Source organism: Procambarus clarkii, chromosome 23 (genome assembly GCF_040958095.1).
Source record: "Procambarus clarkii isolate CNS0578487 chromosome 23, FALCON_Pclarkii_2.0, whole genome shotgun sequence".
Taxonomy (NCBI): domain Eukaryota; kingdom Metazoa; phylum Arthropoda; class Malacostraca; order Decapoda; family Cambaridae; genus Procambarus; species Procambarus clarkii.
The window spans coordinates 21,082,061-21,089,264 of NC_091172.1; positions in this window are offsets into that span (position 1 = coordinate 21,082,061).

A 7,204-nucleotide genomic window follows, 5' to 3' on the forward strand; every position below is an offset into this window, starting at 1 on the left:
GCTACTATTCCGTGTGAACATTTCGTCTATGTCCACTCTGTCAATCTTCTTGAATATTTTATACGTTCCTGTCATATCTCCCCTCTCCCTTCTTCTTTCTAGTGTCGTAAGGCACAGTTCCTTCAGGCGCTCCTCATACCCCATCCCTCGTAGCTCTGGGACGAGTCTCGTTGCAAACCTCTGAATCTCCATGATGAGGCGGCATACTCTAAGACTGGCCTCACGTAGGCAGTGTAAAGCGCCCTAAATGCCTCCTTACTTAGGTTTCTGAATGATGTTCTAACTTTTGCCAGTGTAGAGTACGCTGCTATCGTTATCTTATTTATGTGTGCCTCAGGAGTTAGATTAGGTGTTACGTCCACGCCCAGGTCTCTTTCGCGCGTCGTCACAGGTAGGCTGTTCCCCTTCATTGTGTACTGTCCTTTTGGTCTCCTATCTCCTAGTCCCATTTCCATAACTTTACATTTACTCGTGTTGAATTCCAGTAGCCATTTCTCTGACCATCTCTGCAACCTGTTCAGGTTCAGAGGTTGTTTTGGAGGATCCTGCAATTCTCATTTGTCACAACTCTGCTCATCAACTTTGCGTCATCCGCGAACATCGACATGTAGGACTCTACTCCTGTAAACATATCGTTAACATATATTAGAAATAGAATTGGTCCAAGCACCGATCCTTGAGGTACTCCACTTGTTACTGTTCGCCAATCCAACTTCTTGCCCCTTACTCTTTGGCTCCGTTCTGTTGTGTGTGTGTGTGTGTGTGTGTGTGTGTTTACTAGTTGTGTTTACTAGTTGTGTTTTTGCGGGGGTTGAGCTTTGCTCTTTCGGCCCGCCTCTCAACTGTCAATCAACTGTTTACTAACCACTTTGTGTGTGTGTGTGTGTGTGTGTGTGTGTGTGTGTGTGTGTGTGTGTGTGTGTGTGTGAGTGTGTGTGTGTGTGTGTGTGTACTCGCCTAATTGTACTCACCTATCTCTGCTTGCGGGGTTTGAGATTTGTCTTTTTGGTCCCGCCTCTCAACTGTCAATCAACTGGTGTACAGATTCCCGAGCCTACTGGGCTCTATCATATCTACATTTGAAACTGTTTATGGAGTCAGCCTCTACCACATCACTGCCTAGTGCATTCCATTTATTAATTACTTTGTCACTGAAAAAATCTCTCTAACGTCTCTGTGGCCCATCTGGGTACTAAGTTTCCACCTGTGTCACCTTGTTCGTGTCCCACCCGTGCTGAAGAGTTTGTCTTTGTCCACCCTGTCAATTCCCTTGAGAATTTTGTAGGTAGTTTTCATGTCTCCCCTTACTCTTCTGTTTTCCAGGGACGTGAGGTTCAGCTCCTTTTAGCCTTTCCTCTTAGCTCATACCTCTCAGTTCCGGGACGAGCCTGGTGGCATACCGCTGAATCTTCTCTAACTTTGTCTTGTGTTTAACTAGATATGGCCTCCAGGCTGGAGCTGCATATTCCAGGATTGGTCTGACATAAGTGGGATACAGGGTCCTCCACTTCAACACTTTGTGTGTGTGTGTGTGTGTGTGTGTGTGTGTGTGTGTGTGTGTGTCTGTGTGTGTGTGTGTGTGTGTGTGTGTGTGTGTGTGTATTTACCTAGTTACTTACCTAGTTGTGCTTGCTGGGGTTGAACTCTGGCTCTTTGGTTCCGCCTTTAAACTGCCAATCAACTAATGTACAGGTTTCTGAGCCTACTGGGCTCTATCATATCTACACTTGAAGCTGTGTTTGGAGTCAGTTTCCACTACATCACTTTCTAATGTATTCCATTTGTCTATTACTCTCACACTGAAAAAATCTTTCTAACGTCTCTATATAGCTTATTTGGGCACTCAATTTCTACCTGTGTCCCCTAGTGCGTGTACGCCTTGTGTTAAATAGTCTGTCTTTATCTACCCCTATCAATCCTCTGAGAATCTTGAATGTGGTGGTCATGTCCCCTCTAACTCTTCTGTCTTCCAGTGACGTGAGGTTTAATTCCTGTAATCTCTCCTCGTAGCTCATACCCCTCAGTTCGGGTACTAGTCTGGTGGCAAACCTTGAACCTTTTCCAGTTTAGTCTTATGCTTGACTAGATCTAGACTCCATGTTGGAGCCGCATACTCCAGGAATGGTCTGACATATGTAGAATACAAAGTTCTGAAAGATTATTTACACAAGTTTCTAAAGACCGTTCTTATGTTAGCCAACCTGGCATATGCTGCTGATGTTATCCTCTTGATATGGGCTTCAGGGGACAGGTCTGGCGTGATATCAACCCCCAGGTCTTTCTCTCTCTCTGACTCTTGAAGTATTTCGTCTCCCAAATGATACCTTGTATCTGGTCTCCTGCTCTCTACACCTATCTTCATTACATTATATTTGCTCGGGTTAAACTCTAACAACATTTGTTCGACCATTCCTGCAGCTTGTCCAGGTCTTCTTGAAGCCTCAAACTGTCCTCCTCTGTCTTAATCCTTCTCATAATTTTGGCGTCGTCAGCAAACATTGAGAGAAAGGAGTTTATACCCTTTGGGAGATCATTTACGTATAGCAGAAACAGGATAGGTCCGAGTACAGAGCCCTGTGAGATTCCACTGGTGACTTCACGTCAATCTGAGGTCTCACCCCTCACTGTAACTCTCTGCTTCGTTTTGCTTAGGTACTCCCTTATCCACTGGAGCCCCCTACCAGTTACTCTTGCCTGTTTCCCCAGCTTATGCATCTGCCTTTCAGGGGGGTACTGTGTCAAAGACTTTCTGACAGTCCAAAATAATGCAGTCTGCCCATCCTTCTCTTTCTTGCTTAATCTTTGTCACCTGATCGTAGAATTCTATTGAGCCCATATGGCAAGTCCCTTCTCTCCAGCTGTATTACTTGGTTTTTTTCTCACGATGTTCTCAATCACCAAACACGTGTGTGTGTGTGTGTTTAGTTGCTTGTGATAATACATGTTTGGCCTGGTGTGTTTATAAGCCTGATAGAATTGTTGTCCACTTCAGAATAGTGATCAAAAGGAAGGCACTAAGAGGTAAAATGACGGGGGTTCAATACTCCGTCCACAGCTCTGAATATAGATAATGACCGTGTCTAATAGGCTCGGACACCTATATATATATACCCGTCGATTTTTTGATTCCAGGCTGCACCAATCATCCATACCTGAACCTCCCACTTGCACAATTACTTACAATTAGGTGGCGCCTGACAGCTGGGTACACAGGGAGCTTGACAGCTGGGTGGACAGCGCTTTGGATTCGTAGTCCTGAGGTTCCGGGATCGATCCCCGTTGGAGGCGGAGACAAATGGGCAAAATATTTCTTTCACCCTAATGCCCCTGTTACCTATCAGTAAATAGGTGCCTAGGGGTCAGACAGCTGCTACGGGCTACTTCCTGGAGGATGTGTAACAAAAAGGAGGCCTAGTCGAGGGCCGGGCCGCGGGGACGCTAAGCCTCGAAATCATCTGAAGATAACCTCAAGATAGGTAAGTGAGCACTGACTCTAACTCATCACACACACACATACACACACACACACACACACACACATAGGTCCTAGGGGCCTCGTAGCCTGGTGGATAGCGCGCAAGATTCGTAATTCTGTGGCGCGGGTTCGATTCCCGCACGAGGCAGAAACAAATGGGCAAAGTTTCTTTCACCCTGAATGCCCCTGTTACCTAGCAGTAAATAGGTACCTGGGAGTTAGTCAGCTGTCACGGGCTGCTTCCTGGGGTGTGTGTGTGTGTGTGTGTGTGGTGTGGAAAAAAAAAAGTAGTTAGTAAACAGTTGATTGACAGTTGAGAGGCGGGCCGAAAGAGCAAAGCTCAACCCCCGTAAAAACACAACTAGTAAACATACACACACACACACATACACACACACACACACACACACACACACAAACACAGAGTAGCTGCTTCAGGCTGAGGCTCGTGAACACTGTCGTTGAATGAATCTCTTTAGCGGAAACCAATAATTGAGGATAGGAATTTCATTAAGTTATGTAAATGCTGCGGTGGCTTGAAATATAAATTCGATACGCTGTACCCCAGTGTGTGATGCGCGATAAGGACCCACTAATGGAAAAACTCTGCCAAACTTTTGGACTGTGTTCCGCGAGATAATGTGTTTGTGTTTGTGTGTGTGTGTTTGTGTGTATATGCTCTTTGTATTTACTATTTGTATCTGCGGTATCGAGCAATTAGCTTTTAGACTCCTCCTTTTTAACCAATTAATTTTTCCTCAATTATGTCTAATACATCTATTTCTATTACACATACACCCCCTCCCCCTTCCAAGAAGCAGCCCGTTTCAGCTGTTTAACCCCTCCCGGTACCTATTGACTTCTAGGTGAACAGAGGCACCATGGTGAAAGAAACTGCACATTTGTTTCTGCCTCTATCGGGGATCGAACCCGGTCCCTTAGGACTAAGACGTATAATATATATGACTATAATGCATTTGGTTTCTATTGTCTATTTGTTTGGTTAGCTCCATTTTCCTACTAACCCTACACTGAAAAAAATATATTTCTTACGTTTTACATGTCTTAGATATGTCACTAATTTCCTCACAAGCCATCATAATTGTTCCAGTTTTATAGATTCTATTAAGAGATTTTAAATGCATATACATATAGTAAAATGAGAACAAAGAGTCATTGCCCTGAACTACTGTTTGTCAAATTCTGGGAGTTAAGGGCAGTTGTTCGACACAAACACAATATATGATTACAATATATAAATCATCTCAAAGCTTTAATGTAATATTTGTACACATATCAATTTACAATACTAATGGGGTCTTTTAAAAGCACATGATCTGAAACAATCACATAACGTTTACGTTCGATGTTTGATCTTTTACACTTCTTAAAGTAACTGGCGATAACTTAGACATGTTCAAGATTTTTCTATGATGTTACTTACGGTTCACATGTTGGTTAGAGATGTTGTGGATTTTAGGTAATGAATTTGTAACGTTTATTCTCGATACACCCACTAAACATTGGCACTACACATGTTAATCTCCTATAATGCGTCCATTTATCAAAGATAGGACACCCGTTGGTCAGAGATAGTACACCTGTTCATAAGAGATAGTAGTCCCTTTGGCAACAGATAACAAGCTCCATTTATCTAAATAATACAAGTTCAAAGAGTTTCCGGCATTCCTAGCTCTAACTAGACACAATATCGTTCAATTCATCTAGTGTGGAGTCCTTTGCCGAGATACTGCTGAATTGAAGAACGCGGAATATGTTATAACATTAAACTAAATGAAGGTTATATATCATGGCTGACATAGACAAAGCAAACAAAATTGCTGGATAATGGCCCAGAATGGACCGAAACGTCGTCGTTTCTACATTTCCTGATTTGTGTTTCGGTCATCAGACAACATTACTGTTCCCATGCAAGGGAAAACTTGACGTGAAATACCACCTTACAGTTGTAATGGTTCAGTAAATTTTGATCTTGACAAAGATGAACATTATTTAAGAACAATATAGTGTGGTGTAAGGCAGTCGTAACGAGCGCTGGGTTATATGGGCGATTTTTGGAACAACCACAATTTAACAAACGTTAAATTTAAAATGGTTTTACCTCACCATAATTGGACGAACCTAGACATTCAACCTAACCTTACGATTCCGACGTTCAGTCCAAAGGCAGGAGGACCCCAGGAGCTGACACTTGACCCTGTAACTACATCTATATGAGTATATGTATATTAAAAATACACACATATCAACTGGAGTAAGATGGTAAGAAGAGACACCAGGAGACAAAGTCAGAGAAGGTACCAGACTGTAGTGATCGAAGTCGGTTTCAAAGGCGGAAGCAGTGGAGAGAGACAGAATCCAACCGGTCAAAAGGGGGGGGGGAGACAGAATCCAGAAGGTCAGAGGGGAGAGACAGACGACAGAGGGTCAGAAGAGGCATCATAGAGAACACTCGAAGGTTTCGACAAGACAATTTGATTCGGCAAGGTAAATCTGATTTGATAAAGATGACAATCTATTGAAGAATATAATATATGACTGCAGAATGATTATGTAAAACAAAGATCAATTCCAGAAATAGTTTGAAAGTGGTTACGAGATTTCAACCGTCACTGTGAACAATGTTCTGAGAATTGAAGAGTGAGTTTGAATGCCCGGAAGGGGACATATCTTCCTGTAGCGAGGAAGTGGAAACTCCGCTTCCAGAAGCAAGAGAGTGTAAGGGACATGGAATAAATTAACATTGGTGTGCATACTATAAAGTCTCTCTGGCTTACAGATTTCTACTCACAATTATTTTACCTTGCCGAATATAATTCAGAAATTTAGACAAGGGTCCCTTTATGACACTGAATACAGCATATGAGAGATCCATACTTGAGTAGCACTTAAACATAAAAGGTAATTAGAGGAAGGCCAGAAGGTGGATCCTGACCTTAGATAACTAGACCCTCCAGGCGATTGAGAACTGGACTATCCTGGCGTTTATTACCTCCTTCATGCAAATGAAGTGTAAGATATCTACTTAGGGTATTCGTGATGTGTTCAATGTAGCATACATTTCTGAGCATACAGTCTCCAGAATTGTGCTTGTATTGATATACAACATTAGTACACCTCAGTTTGTCAGAGGAAGCAGAGATATTTCTTATAATGAGGGAAGCTGTACGAGGGATGTTATAAGAAATGTTTGGACGAGTCCTTGCATTTTCACTGCAAGATTGGAAAATTCCTGTGAATTATATCCCGGATCGCCTATTCATCCATCTTATAGACATGAGTAAATGTAATTTTAATAATGCTCTACAATAGCTTCCTTTGGGGACCAACTATCCTCCCCTGGGTCCTACTTATTCCCTGTCAAGTAGCGACTTTGTTTCATATTAAAGTTTTCTTCGAATTATATATTGCTGTAATTGTTATTCACAACAATTTGGCGGATTCGATCACGTTCATGAAGCAAGAGCTGCCAAGAAGAGCATGTACGTATTGCACGACCTACATATGCACTGATGGCGCTTCTTTTATACCTGTCAGTGCATTCACTCTATTTACATGGATCAGTTGGTTTATGATGCACGTCTCTGATGAATCTGGTTGTGAGTATATAGGCAAGAAAACAACGTATCTTACTAGGTGATTAACAATTAACAAACAACAAGGCTCTATCAAGGAACATATAATCTCTTCTCACGACCAGACCATCAC